Source organism: Manis pentadactyla, chromosome 4 (assembly GCF_030020395.1).
Source record: "Manis pentadactyla isolate mManPen7 chromosome 4, mManPen7.hap1, whole genome shotgun sequence".
Lineage (NCBI taxonomy): Eukaryota > Metazoa > Chordata > Mammalia > Pholidota > Manidae > Manis > Manis pentadactyla.
The window spans coordinates 29,484,501-29,507,125 of record NC_080022.1 but is presented as its reverse complement, the minus strand read 5'-3'; the positions used below and the strand labels follow the sequence as shown (position 1 = coordinate 29,507,125).

At 45.8% G+C, this 22,625-nt stretch overlaps 1 pseudogene; it reads left to right on the top strand.

The window, feature by feature from the left end:
- Positions 1–1,841: 1,841 nt before the first annotated feature.
- LOC118907661 (chromatin complexes subunit BAP18-like) lies at positions 1,842–5,442 on the top strand (annotated as a pseudogene).
- The last annotated feature ends 17,183 nt before the right edge of the window (positions 5,443–22,625 follow it).

The window sequence follows — 22,625 nt, the reverse complement described above, 5'->3', positions numbered from 1 at the left end:
TCCTGGACCACAATTCCTATTCAGATAAATGATGGGAGGCTTGGTGGTCACAAGCTAAATGGACCCCAAGTGACTGGAGACTGGCTATGCTGATTCAAGGAAGGATATGTATGAAAAGTCATCCCAAACCTCTATGTCTCCATGAAATATGAGATCAAGCAGTTGGCTCATGTGTCCTAAACACTTTCAACTCCTAGAAATGTAATCAGGGTCACTGGTGGTTCAGTTAGTGAATTATGAGAATCTGAGCTGCATGGTGAAGGAGAAAGATTGCAAGCTAGAGTAGGAAAAGGAGAAAGACAGGCAAGGAGCCATTCCTGTGGGGAGGCGAACATTGCCAGCAACTCTGCTTGTCTCTCAGAATGACCAGCTGGTGGTTTGAAGAAGACCTGACAGCGCACTTTAGTTGGAGTCTAAGAGTATCTTGCACCCAGGAGTATCAACCAACCCTGTGTGTAAAGCAGTGGACCAGGTCCTGGAGAAATCAAGCCGGAAGAGAAAGTGAGATTCTTCTGCAAGTTGAAGGAGTGAGAACACACGCAGGAAGATGCTGTTGGCCTGATAGTGAAGCTCATTTGTACGTGGCTGCATTCACCTAACTTCCCTATCTGGAGGCCCCACGTCTCTGCTAAACTCTCTGAGCTGGGTCTGCAGGGAGCTGGGATGCAAGGGCAACTGCTGTGCCCACGCAATTAAACAAGAATGCTCCGATCTGACAGTTCCACTGTGAAAGTTTTCAAATAGTGTTGGGAATGTTTACATAATTGTTCAAAAGAGGCTTTTTCAATGTACCTGTTTACACGCTTTACTTTTGGAAATTCTTTCAGCAATCAGGCCTTGGAGGGCTCTCAGCCTGTACTTGCCACCCTTGATTGCTGAGGGAGGAATGAAAGGCCTGTCAGTGAATCGCTGGGAAAACATTCCCTAACAAATGCCCTCTAATGAGGGGGTGCTGAGAGCAGAGGGGAAGAGCTGGGGGGCCGGGAACAGGACGGTGGAGGTTTTGTTGTGGAGCCTTTTGGTGAAGGGAGCTCCAGACACCGTGCCTTTGTGTGCAAATTTCCCACTGGGGCCAAGCGACTTTCCACAGTTTAATTAAGTGGCTTTAGAGTAGTCCCGGAGTTGGCCTAACAAGCTACTCTTCATGAATGAAAGATTTGTCCCCAGCATTGGGGGGCCCGGCTGGAAACAAAGTGGGCAGCAGTTAACGGCTGGCTCCGGCCGATTTAAGCGCTTGCACGGCCGCCTTCCCCGGGCGTGGCTGGGGTAGGCGGCTGCAGCGGCTGGCGTCGGTCCTTCTGGGACTCATCTCACCTAGCTCACAGCAAATATGCCAGCCATATGCCCAGGATCACAACCGAATCAGCTCCATCAGGCCCGGCAAAGAGGCATTTAAATTGCTAATATTGTACCAGGAAGGGATGACAGCCCTGCCAAGGATCAGCTCTGTAGGATCCATAGAGACAAACCCGGGAGGTTCGGAAGGAGCTGCAGTGAGAAACACTAGAAGCTGGTGTTAGGAGGCGGGAGAAGTGGGGATCCTTAGCAGAGAGACATGGGGAGAAACCATGGGGGGCAGTGTACTCAGGATGTGGCATTGGAGCTGGTGGGCCACCTGGGGCCCCTTTCTCATCCATTATTTCTGATAAAAGTCCAGCTGGAGTTTCCATAAGGCTTCTTTGCAGGGGGAGGCCTCTCCCTCACCTTAGAACAAAACAGGTTTTCTGGAATGACCAAAAAAAAAAAAAATTATGATGCAGGCAGGGTAGAGGAAGAGAGGGGCAGCCCTAGCCGTGAAATGCTCCCTCAGCCACGCTTGTTGAATAGCCCTGTGTTTGGCCATGGTCCATCCAGTAGGTTTGGGATCTGGGGTCTTTCAGAGCCACTTTCCAGTGGAGGGTTCACTGAATGTTTTTCTCTGACTGTATTTTTAGAAAAAATTATGATGACAGTTGTTAGGTCTCAGGCAGGCAGGCAGCACATTCCATTACAAAGTTAGCATGAAATCAATATGTAAATAACCCTTTCTAACTGGCAGCTATTTTTGAAGGCAGAACGCACCTGATGTTGCAGGTTTGTTCCAGTTTACTTTAAATACCTCTCCGTCCTCTGGGTCTTTGAATGTGCTCACATTCAAAAGATCTTTCCTCCTTTTCACTTGATCTTTGCTTCATCTGGGAGAATGGTAATGCCACCACAAGCCTTGTCCTCAAACCTCCTCCATCCTTTAAGAATCAGATCAACAAGACCCATTGCAGGCTGGGAGTGCTAGTTCCCCTTCAGCGTGGTCATTTTTCAAAAGCATGGATTGCTCCAGGAAGGGATGGGGAGGCAGAAGCCTTGGACAGACACGGAAGGAATTAAAGGAGAGAGAAAGCCCGAGAGGCTGAGATCAGGGTTGAATCCAAAATTCACACATCACTGCCAAAATGCACAGAAGTCACTGCTAGGACATAAAAGGTCAGAGGATCCCAGCTGTGGGAGGGACCAGGTTATAACTGCAGCTCTAGCTCAACAGGAAGAAACAGGTCTTGAGGTACTCCTGAGGGAGTAAGGAGCCCAAAGGTCTTTGAAAAGTCCCTCCTCAATAGTGAGTTTTTATAGCTGTTTGACTTTTAAGTAGCTGTGCTCTGTGCATATGTACTAAAAACAGAAATACTTCTGGAATGTTTAGTGTCAGGCATGGATGGTGCCTGAAAGCCCACTATGGCTTGTGGAGTGTGTGTGTGTGTGTGTGTGTGTGTGTGCTTCTTTTCTGAATTCAAAGGGGTGGTGAAGTTCAAGCAGGGACCTGGTAACAGTAATGATTGCTACAATTAATTGAGCACCTACTATATGCCACTCCCTTTTTTGTGAGTGTTATGGGCTTGAACAGTTCTGAAGTCTTCTTATTGTTGAGCTGAATCCACCTTCCTGTAATTTATGTCCCATGACCTTACACCCCAAGGCTTCATCTTCAGTTACAATAGTCCTCAAGACATGTGGTATCTCTCTCTGAGACTACTCTTCTCCAGGCTAAATACTTTCCATTCTTCCATAGTTGTTCTCTCCCCCAAGTAGATTTCATCAGGCCCAATTGTTGCCTCCATGTCCTTGCCATTTGGTGAGTCTCTGGAGGGAATCAGGGTCATATATTCCTTTTGAGACTTTTTTAGTGTCTAAATACAAAAGGAATATCTCCTGGTTGAAAAGGGTGCATTTGGGATGAAGCTTTAACTTTTTTAGTTCATGGAGCTCTGCACTTTTATTGTGTAAGGGTGGTCAGGTGAACTAGCAATTCGCCCTGTTATCTCTGGGTCCGTAGGACCGCTGGGGATGGGGAGTTATTACCAGAAAGCCCTATTTCCACTTGGTGTAAAGACAGATTTTCTAAATAAAAGAAGCATACAATGGCAGACAGTGCTTTAAGTGGCAACGAGTATCCTAAAAACTGGAGGTGTCTCAACAAAGGTGGGAACTGCAGATGTCACTTGTCCACTGAGTCGAGGCTTCCACAAATGGCTCCTAAGGCACCTTCCAACTCTGGGATTCTGGTTTCTCATTCACACGTTTACTGAACCAGCTGCAAGGGGCTGTGAGGGGATTCACACTTGGTATGAACAGTGGGAAGAGGAACTATTTTTTTTATTGCAGCAAAATACACATAACCTAAAATTTACCATCTTAACCATTTTAACTATATAGTTCAGTGGAATTAACTACATTCAAATTGCTGTGCAACCATCACCACCATTCATCCATAGAAATCCTTTCATCTTGCAGAACTGAAACTATATCCATTAAATGACAACTCCCCATTTTCCATTCACCCCATCCCTGACAACCACCACTCTACTTTCTATCTCCATATATCTGACTATCTTTATGTACTTCATATAAGCAGAATGATTCAGTATTTGTCTTTTTGTGTCTAGATTATTTCACTTAGCATATCATTCAACCATGTTGCCATGTATGTCACATTTTCTTTCCTCTTTAAGATCGAATAATATTCCATTATATGTATACATCACATTTTGTTCATCCATTCATCCGTGGATGGACATGTGGGTTGCTTCCACCTTTTGGCTATTGTATCCTCCCTGAAGATCATTTGATCAAATACACAATGGTTTATTTCTGGGGTTTCTATTGTATTCCATTCCATTGGTCTGTACGTCTGTCTTTATGCTAGTACCATACTATTAGCTTGGTAGTCAGTTTTGAAATCAGGAAATGTGAGGCTTCCAATTTTGTGCTGCTCTTTCAAGACAGTTTTGGCTATTTGGTGTCCCTTGAGAGTCCATATGAATTTTAAGATAAAGGAACTAATGTTTATTGAATAGGTATTGTCTCCTAAGCATAGTCGGTAATGCAAATAGGATGTTGGAAAGAAACCTTGCCCTCTAAGAGAGAGTAGCCCTGTTAGAAAAGGTAAGATGTAACAAATAAATGTGACACAGAAGCAGACATGTGCCTTAAGCATGTGTGTTATGAAAGAGCAGAGAAGGGAGGAAAAACTGATGGAAAATACTGCAGACTACTTTTAGAAAGAAAAGCTATGGTCCCGGCTCCGTGATTATGGGGGCGGCAGCACCTCTTCGTGAGGAGGCGTGATGCCCTGACGTCAGCATCCGCAAAGGTCCTAGAGGTCTTGTCCTTGGCTGGTGCCAGCCTCAGGAGCTCGGGGAGTTGACGATGCAGCTGCATCCCATGGCCCACTCTTCCCCCTTGGGGTGCCAAGTGGATGGAGATGGAGACAGAGATGCTGAGGGCTGCTGTGAACAGATTTGGGGACAATCTTAACTGAATCAGCTGTGGACAGTGGCTTAGATAAAGACCACCACCGTGAAGCACAAGGTATATGAAGACTCTGGCATTCCCCTCCAGCTGGGTTATCCAAGAAAGGGCCCATGGAGATGGCATCTGGTGTGTTGTCTTCTCCTCCAGCTGCCCCTCCACCAAACAGTTCGTGTCCCTGAGGCTGGGATCCTCCCATAATGAAACAGAATGCTGGTGTGACACTCAGTGTCTGAACGACCCCAATGCCAACAGTGACCTGGTGGATATTGAAGGGCTGGGAGAAACTCCTCTAGCCAAGAAACTCAACTTCAACAATGACAGCCTGACCCTGGATTCTGGCCTTCTCATGACCTCTGCTGATCCTCCTCTGCACTGTCGCTGAGCCTTCCACCTCTGACCCCTCTCACTGTGCACCCTGGACCTGTGGATCGCCTGGGACTCTGAGCCAGGCCTGCATGAGAGAGGGCGGAAAGGCTGGGGGGCTGCCCACCTTACTGTTCCTGTACAGGCATCTGCCCCAACCCTTTTGACCTCCATCTGATGGACATTTTTATACAGGAAACAATGAAGATTTCCCTCTCAGAAGAAGAAAGAAAAGTTATGGTGAAGTCTTTGATTTATCGGTTGTTAGAATTTTTACAATATTTCTCTTAAATGTGGAGAAGTAGACCATGCTATGACAGCCAAGTCTTGTCTCTCTGTTCCTCTCTCCCCTCCTTTCTTAACCTAATGGTTCATGGCTGTCCCTGATGACATCTAATTCATTCAACAAATGTTATTGATTACCTCCTATGTGCTAAACACTGCGATACAGTGAGCAAAACAGATCCAGTCCCTGGCCTCACATAGGAGCTTTTATCTAGAAGGGGAGACAGATATCAAATACTTATGTAAGTATACATAGTTACAAGCTGATCAATGCAATGAAGGGAAAGTTCAGGAAATGAGAAGAGTATATACAGAGGTACTGACCTGGTTGGGGAAGGTTTTCCTAAGGGAGTGACATTTTGCACTGAGATGTAAAAGACGAGTAGGAGTCAGCCCAGTGGAGGACACTTTCCAGAGGGGACCGTGTGCTAAAACCTCATAACAGATAAACAAAATCAACTCTTAATATTAGGAGCAATAAAAAGCCAAGCAAGTATAGCCCTACAAATGGGTCCTCAGTTCTAAAAGTTACCTAGAACCTAGGAAAGTTGAGGAATTTATTAACTGAAGTACTCAAATATTATCGTATGTATAAATTAAGTAGAAACATATTGTCGCTACCATTTGGATGGGTGTCATAAAAGGGTTTAACCAAAATTTTCCATGGCTTCACAGCTTACTTGCCACTACATAGGGTCATGAACTTGCAGCCAGGAAGGTCTGACTGGGGTGATGAGTGGCGCTCAATGTATAGCTCAATGAGGAACAGGGTTGGTTACCCCCTTGGCCCTTCTAGCTCTACGTGTATAGGAATGTGTGTCTCTAATAGAAATCATTTAAAACACTGAGTCCATCAAGAGTGTCTCAAATATCCAATGCTGTTTTATCTGTATTAGCAGAACAGAAACAACTGCTAAAAAATAGGGCAACAGCTAAGCTCATATTGTCATCAAAGCAATGGAATATTATACAGCAGTTAAAATGATAGTTTTTACAAAAATGCAAAACTTGGGAGAATGTCTACAGCATAAGGTAAATAAAAAAAGAAACACATGAAAAATGGTATGTACATGGTAACTACAGTGGTACAAAATATGTGCACATTTGGACAAGGACCAGAAGGGTAAATGTGTCAATGGGGAATAGTTGCTTCGAAGGGGCAGAGATGATGGGCAGGATTTTCTTTTCACAGGTTTAGTACTATTACATTTTATTTTTATTTTTTAAAAATAGTGGGCTTTTTAAAATTAAGAATTTTCTTGGAAACTAAAGAATAAATATGAACACAATGTCTCTAGGCTTAACCAATAGGCTTTTGGGACCTCTAATGGAACAATCTCTGTCACTTACGTGACCAAACTGTTAGGTTGAGAAAAGGTGTCATAAGTAAAATATTGGTAGGAATCAAATATGCAAATATTTCTTCTGGAGGTTGAAAATTCTAAGCAATTTTATAATAGTGTACAGTATTACTGATCCTATGGAATTTTGATTACACTTGGTTTTCCTTCCATTTAACATTATTCCTTACAGATGGTTATTTTTAGTTTTAATTGTGGCAAAAAACACAATACAAAATCATATCATGTAATACCATTCACAGTGTTGTGCAATGGATCTCCAGATCCGTTTTTTTTTTTTTTTATCTTGCAAAACTGAAACTCCGTGTCCTTTGAAAAATAGCTCCCATTTCTCCATCCCCTCAGCCCATGGCAACTAACATTCTACTTTGTGTTTCTATGAATTTGACAACTTTAGACACCTCATGTAAGTGGAATCACACATACACACAACTTATATAAGTGGAATCACAGTACTTTTGTGACTGGCTTATTTCACTTAGGATAATGTCCTCAAGGTTTAGCCATGTTACAGCACATGCCAGAATTTTCTTCCTTTTTACAGTTCAATAATATTCCATTGTATATTTACCACCTTTTGTTTATCCATTCATTTGCTGATGGACATCTGGGTGGCTTCCACCTCTTGGCTATTGTGAATAATGTTGCTATGAACATGGATATACAAATAACTCTTCAACATACAGTTATATTATGATGCCCACCCCCCACCCACCCGTGATTTGGATACTCTTTGGGAAATCACATTCTTCCATTTGCCAACTGCTTACTCCTCTATATCTGAAAGTCTGCAAGCTCTAAGGGTTATCTTTATTTAATCCCTGGTCCTCAAGAGCAGGGAAGCTTGTTCTAGTTGGTGAGCGCTGATCTTTAACTTCAAGGTCAGAAGGTTACCTCCTTCCTGGTGATTGCCTGTTTAAAATGTCATCCTTTAAGAAGTCATTCTCAATGCTATCACCAATATCTAAAAAAGGTGCTAGAAGTTTTCAAGAATAAAATGATGGCCTCAAACTGTTTTATGTTTTCCAAGTGCCATTTGGACTTGTGGCTAATATATCCTGCCCTTGCCATATTTTCAGAGGGATGAGTCCGCCATTTAAAAACTGGGTTTTCAATGATTTGGGATGTATGATAATTCAGCTGGTGCAAGGCCAATCTATTTTTACACTGTTTATGAATTAAGAGACTGCTAAACAAAATAGTCCTATAAACAAAATTACATGATGGGGGCAGGATGTTTCAACTCCTTAAGGGGAGAAAACATATCCAAGGATACCAAGGCAGTTGAATTTGCATATAATTGATGTACTAATTATAGATAAGTTTGTCTACTAAGTAAAGGAACATTGTTAGAACTTCTACTTAGAGATATTGGTTAACAAACTATATACTTGAATTAGCAAAATTACAATTCTTTTCCTTTGCAATTTAAATATGAAAAATACCCACTTTTTGTTACAAGTTCCTGGAAGTATGATTGGATGAATCATTGCAAAGTAAATCATATTTGTCAGTACGAACTGCATAAGTTATTCGTCCAACAAACATTTTATCAAGCCCCAACTGTGTGCCAGGCATTGTGCAAGGCACCAAATGGAATGTAACAATAGACATGATGTCTTAGTGGATGGGAGGCAGTTACAAATGAGAGCTCAGTGAATAAGACAATTTCAGATAGTAAGAAGTGTTATGGAGGCGTAAAACAGGGTCACGTGACTGTGGGTGGGCTTGTTATTTTAGACGAGTAGGTCAGGGAGGGTCTATCTGAGAAGGTGGCATTTGAGCTGATACTGGAAATATGAGAAGGAACCAATGGTGGGTTTAAGCAGGGCAATGACAAGGCTCTGATTTGTGTCTTAAAAAGATATTCTTAAGAGTTTTGTAGAGAATGAATGGTTGAAGGGTAAGAGAAGGAGGAGATTTTGTACCTGATCAAGGACAGGTACATGAAATAAAGCTGGGGGTGTGTAAAGATTAAGAGTAATTCCAATCTAGTTACTTTATATATCTTTTTCCTCTTTACCTCCCTCTTCTTTCCCTCTTTCTGAGCCCAGTGTGCCCGAGGGCAGAGGTTCTTAACCTGGAGGTCACATCAGAATCACTTGGGGAGCTGTCTGTAAACATAGTGCTGTCTATAAACATAGTGCTGTCTCACCAGGAGTCTAGCTGGGAGGTCTGGGGTGAAGTCTGTTTGTAGAATCTATACAGGTGATTGTGTTGTACACTGAAAGAAATTCCAAATAGCGAAAGTGGTGATGGGTGGGGTGCTGTATAGAAAACAGGGTGGGGAGGAGCAAGCGCACTCTTTTGCCTAGAGGGACTCTAAATAAATAGGAGAGACTGGACATTATTTGCAATTGATCGTGATACTAAATATAACGAAATTGGGGCTGGTGCCAGTGGAAGAACCACCTACAAAGGGCCTCTGGTGTTAGGAGAGTGGGAGGTTCTTGATAGTGAGGAGGGGTCAAGACCTGATTACGGGGATTTTAGCCCCAGAGCTTTGTCAGTGGCAATCGCTGGAACCATTTCACTCCCTCAACTGGCATGTCATGCGTGACTGGCTGCCCATGGCCCCACAAGCTGCAGACACAGAGAAGGGGCAGGAGAAACCTTGGGAAACAAGCAGGGACATTTCAGGGCTGAAGGGGGAGGACAACAGTGGGAGGCAGGGGGCACTTTGAGATGAGATTTCACCAATTCAGATCCAGCCTTTCCAGATCCTGCCCCCACCAGGTCTGAATTCTTGAACATGGGTTCTGCCTAAGTCCTCTTTTCTCCAGGGCTGATTGTGGTCTTCAGTAACGCAAACGAGGAGCAGTGCTCTGGATTTGTGGACAAGCTAAAAAAAGCAAGAAAACAAATTAAACTCATTTCTCGGGTATTCAGTTGCTACATTGACCCTCCATAATAAGGGAATTGGAATGCAGGATCTGAGTTCTTCTCATAGAACTTGAATCATGTGTTGAGGAATAGACTGATAGACTTCCAGGTGGGAAGGAAGGGGTGTAGAAATGAGAGAATTATGGGTTTTACCTGTCTGCACTGCTTTGCTCAGTTTTTAAAAAACATACTAAAGTTATAGAGATGAACCAAGGGGTGGGTATTTGCCTTCCAGAAGGGTTCCCTAAGGAGTTTCATTAAATTGCAAGGTCTGTCTTGTGCCTTCATTATTGTGAATCATTAAGTGGAAAAAGATACCATTAATATGAGGACTTTGGGAGCCACGGGTAGCTGAGCACTCACCCCAAGTCCAGCTCTGTGCCCAGTTCCCACGGACTGTGGAATATGGGTCATCCCGTGGAGCTCCTACGTTCCTCTGAACTGTTTCCAAGCTCCCTGCTATTACTGTTGGCCTCTTCATTTGGCCTCTGCACCTTGTGGGAGACACCAAAGCACTTGACATTTAAAATTTATCAGCAAACTTAAAAAAAAATACCTAACGTGAATTAAACAGGATTTTTAATCCCCTCAACTGTTGCCATCAGTATAATCACTAACAGAATGAAATCAGAATCAGTGGCGGAAAATATTAATCATGCATTTGCATCTATTAAATATAATGCAAGGGAGAGTGGGTTGGATGCTCAGGGGTGATTTTCTAACATTTGTGATGCAGGCGGCTGTGAGTCACTGGGGCAGACGGGTGACGCTCCAGGGGGTCTCCTTTTCTCACCAGCTCTTGTGCCTGCAGAGCCCACAGAGGCCCAACCTGCTTAAGGATGATGAGGCAAAGAACTGCTAAGCAAATCCCTTCCTTTCCAGAGCTCTGTACCTTGGTTTGAATCCTACAGGAACTTGGGAGAGATGTGGGGACTTTGAGTTTAAAAAAGGAAGGGATGCAGAGTAGCCCTCCCCCTGCTCCCCCGCCGCCCCACCCAGACAAACTGTCCACTCCTGCCTCAGGACTGGGCGTTCATTTCTGAACCTAGGAAACAAATCCACCGCTGCGAATGAAGTGCCGTAGCAGCTGGAGGCCAGGGTGGGGGTGAGAGTAATTCTTTGGGGTTACTGCCTTTAGTAAAAGACTAGTGGTTAAAAGCAAGAACATTGTGTTGAAACAGACCTGCCTCTTATTAGCTGTGTAACTCTAGGAAAGTTGTTTAAACTCGGCTTCATTTTCTTCATCACTAAAATAGGGGTAACAATAGTTGCTGTGGGAATTAAATGGGATGCTGAATATAAAACACTTAGCTCAATGTCCTGTTCCTAGTAAGCACTCAACATTTTTTAAATGGTCTCCATACAGTTTATCTTTGGACAACACATTGTCCTGGCCACCTCACCTCACCTAGGGTGTCAACTTCTAATGACCTGAAAACCTTTGTCTCTGATCTCTTGTCTGCAGTCTAGATTCAGCTGCACTCTAAACAGGACCCATGGGTGTCTCAAACTTACCAAGTCCACAACCGAATTGTGCATTTCCCTCAACCCAATCTGTATAGTCCCTAACTCATAAAAAGTACCACTCTTCCCCTAGTCACTCAAGCCAGGTAACTGGAGGTCATCCTCATCAACTTCCCTCCACCACCCATCAGATTAGGTTCATAGCCTATTTATTCTACCTGATAAGTAGCTCTCATGTCTATTTCCTCTTCTTAGCAACTACTTACTAGTCTAGATTCCAGTCTTGCCTCCTCAAATTCACCCACTCCATGGCCCACAGCCCTTCAATGGCTTACAGAATGGAATCTGATCTCTGGCTTGGATACAAGACCCTTCATAACGTATCCCTGCTAACTCTCCACACTTGTCTCCTTCAGATTCCTCTTCCTCATTCTGGGTTCCTTTGTGGGGAATAAATGCATGACTCTATCCCTGAGTGTTTTGTAGGAGTAGAGCAAAAAAGGGGGCATTTCCTAACCAGAAATTTTTTTAAACTATAAGGGTACAATAAGTTATGCATTTATTTATTCACCATTTCAATGAATACTTGAATACCTATTACATGTAGGCACTGTTCTAACACTGTGAATACAGTGATGATATAAAATAACATCCCTTTCATCATAGAGTTGTATTACTGTTGCAGGAGTCCATAAATAGATCAATGGAACTGAAAAAGAAAATCTAGCTCAGGGCTTAAGTATATGAAAAATATGCACATGTTACAAAAGTGACATTTAAAACAGTGGAGAAACATGGATAATTCAGTATGTGATGTTACGATAACCAACTTGCTCTTTGGGGAAAACATTAAGTCGGACCCCTGCCTCACACCATATACCAATACTTTCTAAATAGATTAAAGGTCTAGATGTCAAAAATAGCCTTCTGACTTTGGCCCCATAATGATAGTCAACCCCCAATTTCTGTCTTTGTCCTCTTTTTGGTCACAAACTCAGACACTGACAAGGACGAGGCAAGTCATCTAAATAATGAAATGGTCCTGCAGGGACAGGGTGAGCTGGAAAGCATTTGCTCCAATGTAAATGCCTAATGATCACAGTTATAATCATAATTGTAACAGTAGCAGCTCACGTTTGTAGATTCAGGCACTTTTCTCATCACTTCACAGGAATTTGCTAATCAAATCCTTACAAGAACTGTATGTCATGTACTGTTATTCAGATAGATAAATTGAGGCTCAAAGTCACCTAGTTACCAAATGTTGAGCAGGATATGGAACCCAGGTAGTCTGACTTCAGAACCCAAGCTCTTAACCCCTATATTCCAGCTAGTTATTAGGCCAAATAAAACATGCGGGATGTTCCAGACCTAGTCCATGCATTGCCAGTTTTTATCTCAAGCCTTGGATTTTTTTTTTAGAAGGCTCACCCACTTTCGTGGTTTAACTATCTCCTCTCTGCTGACAACTACACATTTCTACCTCTGACTCAACCTAGACTTGTTTCCTGAGCTCCATATTTTTTCCACTTTTTCTGTATCCCACCTGGATTTTCCCCAGGCCCCTCAAACTTAACAGGTTTAAACTGACTTCCTCTTTACTCCTACCCAAACCTGCTCCTCCCTTGCAGCCCACTCCCAGGATCTCTGCACTTTCCTCCCTGCAGGTCTTTACCAAATGTCATCTTCCCATTCATATTCATTCACATGTTCTTGCCAACATCCCAATGCCCTTTCATTCCCCGGTGTATGTTTCTTCATACCGCTTACCTCCATCTAATATACCATGTATCTTTCTTGTTTTGTTAGTTATATATCTCCTGTTGCTAAAATATAAGACTCATTAAGGCAATGATTATTCATTTGTTTTGTTCACTGTTGTAGCTCCAGTACCTGGCATAGAGGAATTTGATGAAAGATGGAATGAATCAATGAATTGTGTTTTCATCTTGTACCGTGAAATTTCCTTGTGGTCTTACATTTTATCTCTAAAAGGCATTCAGATTTTGCATTCTGCTCTCTAGAATACCCCCAATTTTACTTGAATGTTAAAAGAGGTTTTATACTGTTCCCTCTACTCGCCATCCAAATCTTCAAGGAAAATCAGTGCCCAGGTCAACACTCCCTGTTAGCTCGTGGCCTCCTGTATGCCTGGCAGACCACCACACCTCCCACCCTCTCTTTGTCCTGCTCTTGCTTCAACTTCCCCAACAACAAATAAAGAGAGAGACCAGCTGTTCAGTGAAAAGCCTCCGGGAGCAAGTGTGTGAAAGTTCGGGAACAGCTGACAGCGTGAGAGACTGTGTTATGCCTTGAAGCCAAGGGCATTTCAGGCGTCATGGATGGGCATGCGAAGTCCGAGGCAGGGAAGAGATGATTCCTTTCTTTTTTCACAAATCAGTTCATAGCTTTTCTCTTCCCTTTTTATTCTTGTTTCCCCATCTGCCTTTAAAAAGAATTTCTTTAATTATTTTTTCATTCTTTCACTCTCTCTTCCATTGTTAAAGTGATCTCACTCATTACTTTAATAAATATACATTGAGTATCTCCAGGTTGCCAGGCAGTGCGCTGCATTCTGGGGATAAAGCAGTGGACACAGTAGATACTACGGTCACCCTGGTGGAGTTCTCAGCCTCGTGCTGCCCACGCAGGAGTGCAGGCTGCACCGTCCGGGGCGGTGACTGCTGGGAGAGAGAATGGCAGGACGTGGGGAGGGCACCTGCAAGAGCACCTAGCCCCGATGTGGGAGTTCAAGGGTGATTCCCCAGTGGAAATGATTCTCAGGCCTCTACCCAAGGATGAGTACAGGCCACTCAGGCCATGGGAGGGGGTCTGTCCTGATGCCTGCATTCAGTCAGGAACACAGACAAACCAAAGTGGGTATGGGAGGCAGCCAGGGTGTGTGTGTGTGTGTGTGTGTGTGTGTGTGTGTGTGTGTGTGTGTGTGTGTATGGAAACCACTCTATATGGGCTGGATTTGGGAACTGGGGATTTTTCCCCCTGAGGAGGAACAGACTCAGGCTCCCTCAGGTGTTTGAAAGACTGGCACATAGAAAACAGGCTTGGCTTTCATCTCAGTGGCTCCAGAAGGCACAGTGATAGCACTGGGTAGGTGTTAGAGGCAGGTGGGGCTTTCAAACAGAGCTGTCTGAAAATGTAGTAGCTACTGATGGAGGTTGAGAGAGCCTTATCATTGGAGAGGCCGAGAAGGAGCTGGAAAGTATATGCAGTGATACCTGTATAAGGAATTGGCCTAAAAGATGTTGGGTGGCTCCTCCTGCAAGGGGTTCTCTGGGCCATTGTCCTTCTGGAGGGGCCATGTAGAGGAAAGCCTGGGGCATATTTGGACTCCATCTTTTTTCTTGGTCAGAAGAGATGATCAGACCTGAGCCTGGCCCATGGGAGCTCACACACTCATCATCAGAGAAACGCATGCAAGGCTGCAGGTAACTCACAGGCGGATTTGTGGAACAGATCATAACAGTGAAAGAACTCCTGTGAGTTCTTCTGAATATGAATAAAGGAGTTACTGAGCAGCCCAGAGCAGTAGGGGATACAATGGAGTGGAGTGAAGAGCCCTGTCTGGAGTCAGTGATCCTGGTTCAAGGCCAGGTTCTGCCCCAAACAGCATGGGGTGTGTCCAGGCCAAACATTTTCCTCTCTGGGCCGTCCTTTGCTCTTCTGTGAAATTAAAAACCTCCTTTGTGTTCTAGAATCATAGAGTTCCATGACCAGCATCTTGTAATGAATATTTTGAAAGCTGACAGCTGGGGGACAGGGGTGGGGTGGGGGCGGGGAGAGGCGGGGAGGAGCATTTCATTCATTCATTCCAGAAGTACTTGTCAAGCTCTCCCATGGGTAGGGCCACTAGAGAAGGAGCCAGAGGCAAAGATGGTCCAAGATGATTGAAATGGTCCCTAAGAAGGTACTGCATAGATGCTCATGGTGGCGGCCTTGTTTGCGATGGAAAAAGTGAAAACTCCCCTATCAATGGGGAAATGGCCAAGTAAATGTAACTTAATCATATGATAGAACAGTATTCCTCACTTAAAAGGAATGAACTAGATCTCTGTGTACCAAATGGATAATTCCAAAAACAAAACATTGAGTGAGAAAAGCCAGATGCAGAATGATATATGCTTGGCTAATAAGTGGCAGAGACCGTTTGTAGAGGACCTCGTTACCTCCCTAGCATCTATTCCTTCCTCTTGATACAATTTTGTGCAGGTATCCACAGCAACGTATGCAGCCTGTGTGCTTTGGAAGAAGCTGTCTCTACCCTCCTCTTAGTGGGGGATGGTCCCAGGCCAGTACCATCCCACCCGCAGCCATAACATCTGGTTCAGGGATGGTTGTGAACCACCGTAGGCCGTGAGAAGTGAGAATTTTGTCGGACTTCTGGAAAAGAAGCATCCTGTCTCTCCTCAAGCACTTCCTGACTGGCGCCCTCTCTCCCTAGCTGACCAGGAGAACAAGGAGGCGTGTGGTCTTAGAGTGGCTGGCAGTCATCTTTCAACCACCTCACAGCCCTGGGATGGAACTGACACCAGGGAAAAAAGAGCCCAGACAGAAAAGCTAAGCTGGGTCCTTGAGGACACTGAGCTGACAAATCAAATCAACCTTGAACTCTACTTGCCACTAAACTTTTAGGTTATGGGACCTAGTAAATGCTCCTTAAACTTTGTCAGTTAGAGTTGGGCTTTCTGTATTTGCAGCTCAAAGGATACTAACCAGTGCACTATTTACGTAAATTAAAGAGCTCAGAGAAAAGATGCTACTTATTATTCACAGATGTATGCACATGGAAGTAAAGAACAAAGCAGAGACTGACAGCACATATACTCAGTTCATGATATGGTTGACCCTGCGGTGGGGGTAAGGGAGGAGCAGTGAGAAATAGGTCCAGGGATGAAAGACAAATAACAACTAGCATTTATTGAGCATTTCCTATTGCCAGGTAGGCACTGTTCTGAAACCTTTGCATCTATTAACTTACTGAATTTTCATGATGTGGAAACTGAGGCTCAGAAGGGTTAGGCAATTTGTTCATAATCACCTGGCTAATAAGTGGCAGAACTGGGATTTGAACCCAGAGAATCTGGCTCCTGAGCCACTTATCAGCTTTATGTTCTCATGATAGCTATACCAAGTTGATGTTAACCTTATATGTAACGTTATCTGTCTTTTAAAAAAAAAGTGAAGCAAATATAACAACAATTTAACAATCATTTGTTCTGGTGAGGGGTACACAAGTGGTGGTCTTACTAATGCCTGTCCTTTTGCATGATTTTTTTACATTTCTTAAAGGAAAAATAAAACTGGAGACAGCTCTGGTCTCCAGGAATTCTCAGTCCACTGGGCACATGGCTGCAGTGCAGATTAAGTACTGTGGCAGTTAAGTGGAGGGAGAGGCCACATCATGCCTGGGTGAACATGAAAGGCTTTGTAGCAGCTGTGGCATTAGAAGCTTGCCCTGGAAATAAGGGCCAAACAAAGTTTGGACATGCAGTGTTGATGGGGAGTGAGCCACCTGGCACAGAGGTGGGAATGTGCAGGACCAGAGGAAGCCGTCTGGGTGGAGCGGAGGACACAAGATATAAGGAGAGAGAGCAAACGTTGCTAGAAGTCAGCTGACACTAGATGCTGGCAGGGTTTCTTCTCCACTTGCCTCGCTCCCATCCCAGAAGATGGCCTTTTGTTTGGTGGCGGCTGGCTAGTGCCTCTGGCGCTTGCCTCATCTCCTTCCTTGCTGTTCTCACGAGGTGCCCATCTGGCTGTTTTGCTGCATCTCCAGATGTTCTCTGGCTCCTGCTGCGAGCTGTCTGCTGACCCAGCAGTGGCCCCTTCCTGAGCACCCAGGGCACTTTCAGTGTAAAACACACAGCCTAAACTGGCCAGCCCTGGGCTGCCTGGGAAGTCATATTCAGACCAAGCTGTGTAGACTCTATTCTGGGCCCCGAGACTGCTCAGGGTCACCTGCGCCCAAGCGGGTGAGATGTCCCGGGGCCATCCACAATGGCTCCTGACAGCCGCGGGAGGGACACAGATGCAAGCTAGCATGTAATTAGTGCTAAGAACGGGGCTCTCTGATCACTTTCCCCCAAGAACGTGCCTCTCTGGCTGAGAGGCAGATAATGGACAATCACCGAAGATCCTTGATTATGGCTTGATTGAGCTTATGGGAGCTCCAGACGGCTAATGCAATTGTAGCTTCCAAACCGTTCAGCAGAGGGCATTTCCATATGGACAGGAAATTAAATAAAGCTGTCCTGAACACTTTACAAGGCGTGTGCCTCCAGTGTCTGGCCGGCTACAATCTTCCACTTGAAGTGACCTCGACAGAGACTACAGGGAGTGGTCATGACCCAGGACAGGAAGGCCAGCTTCCTCTTTGATTACTGTCACATTTCCCCTCCAGAGCTCTTGACCTGCCTGGCATTAGCTTTTGGCTTCCTTTCCTAGAGCCGGAGATCCACTCTCTGTCCACAACACTCAGTCGGCAGCACAGCTCTAGGCCTTGGGATTTTCCAGAAGTCTTGACTTTCAGTAAACAGAGGATTGTGTTGGACACTCCTTCCACGGGGAGATGATTCCCTGGTTTGATGAAGACGAGCCCACGAAGAAGATGGGGCGGAGCACTGGTCTCCCATCAGGGCCTCTGGGGGAAGTCCCAGATCTGCCCTGACCTGCGTTTGGCCAAGTGTTCCCCCTTTTGGGACCCTAAGCTCACATTTGCAACATGAAGGAAAGGGCTAGATGATTTTAAAGTCTAAGGACTAAACCGATTATCATCATCTATGAAAGCAGCAATGTAAGTGAAAGAAGGTGCTGAATTTTCCTTCCAGCTGTCTTGAAATGCTGGGAAAAGCACCAAGGATGGAAACCTTAGCTGCCAGATGCCCTGTCTGAAGCTTCCAGAAAGAGGGCTGAACTGGACCCCAGTCTTTCCCTTGTCATCCTCTCTTCCCGTATAAATAGAAGAACTAGAGCTCCTTGAGGAAGGGAATTTGGAGAAGCACTGAGCTGTTGGCTTAGGAAGGAAAGCTGTGGCATTTCCTCCTCTGCCCCCTGGTGAAGAGAAGGGGAGAGGGTGTTCCCCCTACCCAAAGCCAAGTGACAGCAATTCCAAGAGAGTTACTCAGAGCCCGAGGTGCCAGCAAAAGTGCAAACAGGCATCTCACTCTCCAGTCAGATAACTGCCAAGTTGCAGAAACTTCCCAGCCTACCCGGTGATGCCCGGGAGAGGAGCACAGTGGGAGAGCTCTGGGAGGGCTTGGCGCGCAGCCCTGGAATGTACGTGAGCGTAGAAACTGGTGCCGGGAGAATTCTGAAGGCAAGTGGTGTCTGGAGTCTTTTGTGAGGCCCAAGGTAGGACAAAGGATGGTCAGCCGGCACATCATTTTGAATGTAGGAAGGCCACTCGGGCATCTCCTGAGGGAAGCGGCTGCTCTGGTGGATAGCTGGGCTTAGGTAGTCTCAGGGGGTGAAGACTCTCTGCCTTCCAGGCAAGGGGCCTCCATCAATAGAGGTCCTAGTGGAGGAGGATGACAAGGGGTCGGCCAGAGGTCACAATGCTCATGTCAGGAAACTGTTTAGGATGGAGAGTCCAGAAGGTACCTCCCAAGGAGAAAGCCAGTACTTGAACCCCATCAAAGGTATCAGTACCAACAGCACAGACCAAGAGAGAAACAGAAGACCTGTTACAGGTACGACTTCTGCTCTTTCTTTCTAATCCCCACTCTTCCTGCTCTGATTCTAGAAGAGCAGCAGAGAGATGAGGCAAGTAGGGAAAGAGCAAGAGTGAAAGAATAGACCACACTCCCTTCTCTAAGATCAGCAGACACCCGCTTCTCCAGGGCCAGCAGGCCACGCCCCTTTCTCAGACCCAGTAGTCCTAAGTTGTGTGAAGAGAAGTGGCTTTGAGTTACATGCAAAATTGAAGTTTCAACTGGGGAGGTTTTGATTTGGATAGCTTTGGCCTTTTTAAAACTTGAAAATAAGTCTTAATTACCAGAGAATGTTTTCGTGACTGTGAAGGGAGATGATAGCACAGAGTTCTGCCTGAGATGGCATCAGGGGGCAGGGAAGGGAAATCAGAAAGAGCATGTTTAAAGGCAGTGGTTTGAGAAAAAGAAAGTCATTTCCTATTTATATGCCATCAGTTTCAGACTCTTCAATATGCAGCTTCATAACTAATTCTCCGGTTCAATCTGTTACCATATTTAGTTTGGTTTAGTATTGAAAATGCAAAGGTGAGATACACTGGATTCACACCTCAAGCTGGGCAAATACAGTCTCAAAGATACAAACCACATTTCCTTGACCCCCAGTCAACCTTCCTGGGCTCCCCGGAGAGCTAGAGGCCTCTGTTCTCACTCCACAGTCCATTATGTGCTGTCCACCATCCTGGCGCTTCCTCTACTGGATCGCATTTTTGCATTTGGTCTGTCCTCATCCAGACACTGTGCTCTCCAAGAGCACAGGCTGTATCTCTAGTGCTTAGTCTAGACAAGCTCTCAGCATATGCAGCTGATGAACATGTTTCTGCCTCTGATCTTACCTCCCTACCCAGTCCAGAGTTGGGGGCTTCAGTTTTCTCACTTGTAAAGTGTCACATTGAACTGATTTTAAGGCCTTTCTAGGTCCAGAAAACAGCACAGGGTTTTCTGTTTATTCCTACTCTGGGAATAAATGTTCTGACAAGCAGCTATTGAATGTTCAGTTGCTGGGTTCCTTTGATGAAAAGGTCCAAAATGGGCAGCAGGGACACACCTCTGGGCTGCCATATATTGTGCAATGTTTTGTCTTGGGTTTTGGAAGGGCGTACACGGGGTCCCTGCAGCAGGACAGGTTGGGAAGGGCTGGGAGGGAGTAACCCCACCCCTCCTCCCTACCCCTCCTGACCCACTCTGCAGGTAGAAGGGAGGTCTGTCGTCAGGTGGCCTCTGACCTTAGCTTCACTAGGACCACAGAACCTGGGAGAGAGGAAAAACAAACTGAACCCCAGTCCCTGAGGTTTTGTGGTGGTGGACAGGACTGTGTATAGATAGCTCACGTGCAGGGAGTGAAGTGTGAGCCCAGCTGAAAACTGGGAAACAAGGTCAAGGTCTGCCTCACACAGTGGTGGTCATGCTGAGTCCCAAGCACTGGCTAGAGTTTCTTACGTTCCCACTGCCTGAGCTCAGGATCAGTCCCCTGAAAAGGAGGCAGGGATGCTGAGGGTAGCAGTGAGGATGAGCAGGGCCCTGAAACTGCACAGGAGGAGCAGAGCCTGACAGCCCCCAGCTCGCTTCTCAGATGTCCCTATTGCTCCATTTGTTGTTTGTACTCCAACATTGTCTGTTGGGAAGGGGTAAGCACTGTGATGCGTGCACATTCGTCCACAAAGCACAGAGCTCACACAAGGGATGAGCGGGGCTGCGGCCAGCAATGGATTTGGCATTTTCCAGAGGGCTGGGGGGACTCCGGTGTGCTCAGATGGCTGGGATGGCCTTGTGAAGTTGGGGAAGGACAGATGGAGGGTTTTTGTGAGCCTCAAAGCTGTGTGCTTTTGACATCCCCCACGCAACCTCAGTCTTCTCAATAGACACTCACTGAGCTAGGGAATTTATATAATTAGTACAGCCACGGCAGCTGATGAGCTCAGAGAGCAAGGGCCCCTGTCCCTCCATCTCCTCCCACGGGGTCAGGATATTTACCACCAGCGCCACCCCTTGGCCCCTTAGGAGAACTTTCAGCATGGAGGGGTGTGTGAATTGGCCTGTGAGAGCTCTCTGCCTGGGGGGATGATGGGGAGCAGAGGGAAGGGGAGAGAGCAGAGCTGCTGTTTTGACCCCAGCCCTCTCGCTGGGGCTGTATGACTTGCATGAAATGTGACTTTGCAGGGAAATTCAAACCCCAGCCAGTGGGACAGCAGGCCCCAGTCCTTCTGCCCCAGTGATGACTCAGGCAGGCCAGCCCCCCTGCAGGAGTCTTCTCATGCCTTGCTAAAAGAATGCAGTTCCTGATCCGCTTTCTCCTGGGTCTAACCTCGTCCTCTTAGGAATGCACCTGTGATTCCAGTTCAGGTTTCCTTGGGGTCTCGGGCATATTCAGTTTATCCTGGTGACAGGAGGTGGCTGTGTCAGCAAAAGAAACTTATCGTAGTGACTAGGCTGGGCCAGCACATGGGAGGAATGTTCTACTTTCCAACAGAAGGCATCTCTGAAGCATCTCCATTCTCTTAGAGTTTTCATTACAAAATGAAGCAAATTTATGGGAGAAACGCAAACATTAAACTGAGTTTTATTTGTGACTCCTTTTGGTTGCAAGGAATAGCACTCACTCATCCAGCCATCACAGACACAGTGGGGAGGGTTGGAGGGGACATACAGAGGGATATTGGACTCAGAAGTCGGGTTCTCACAGGGACGGCTGCTGACTGCTCAGCCTCCCTGTGGCTGGAGCTGGAGGGGATTGTAAGTCAAAGGTGTCTCTGGGGCCTTTGGAGGCAGCTGTCCAGGTGGCCCAGTGTTGAGGGTTGAATTGTGCCCCACCAAGAGGTATGTGGAAGTTCTAATCCCTGACTTCTATGAATGTGGAAATATTGGGAAATAGAGTGTTGATGTGTGAAGGTAAAATGAGGTCACTGGATTTGGATGGACCCCAAATTCAATCATTGGTGTCCTTATAAGAAGAGTCACAGAGAGAATACATGGGAGGAGGATGGTCATGTGAGGACAGAGGCAGAAACTGGAGCGATGCCCTCAGAAGCCAAGGAATGCCAAGGGTTGCCAACAGCCACCAGCAGCCAGGAGGCATGGAAGGATTCCTCTGGTGAGCCTCGGAGGGATCACAGCCCTGCTGTAGGAAACGAACACACCCGGCTACATGCCGTGGTCCTGCTAGCAGCGGGCATCCTCTTTGTTTCCTGTTCAAGTTCCCGGTGCAAGAGAAGTCTGGCCTGGGTCATCTTTTGTGGTTGTTCTGAGGACCAGCAGCCCTTGATGGTTCAGGGGATGCCCTGGGACAGTCGGCCATAGTATGTGTGGGGTCCCGTGGAACAGGTCACATCTCCTAAGCATGTCCTGAGTACCCAGGAATCTGGCTACAGAGCCCTTCTGAACTTGGGCAGGGCCTAAAAGGAGGGCCCACCCCAGGGGTCTTGCACAGCCTCCCCTTTCCCTTTCCATGCATCAATCTAGTTCCTACTTTTCACTGCTACTGGCTGCAGAGAAAAGTAGACAATTTTATAAAAATGGAGTTTCTGTGGGAAATACAGATACTTGGGTCCTGGACTCAGATTCCTTAGTTTTGAGTTAAAAATCTAGTCAAGCTAGATTTTGGTACTTACCAGCTGTGGACTATGATACTGGGCAGACCTTTCCACTTCCCTGAGCCCCCACGCTCTCCTATGAAATGGAGTCAATGCCACTGACCTGCTTAGAATGCGATCCAATAAGGAAATGAATGTGAACACTCTTTGATCTTGTTGAAGCCCCAACCTCA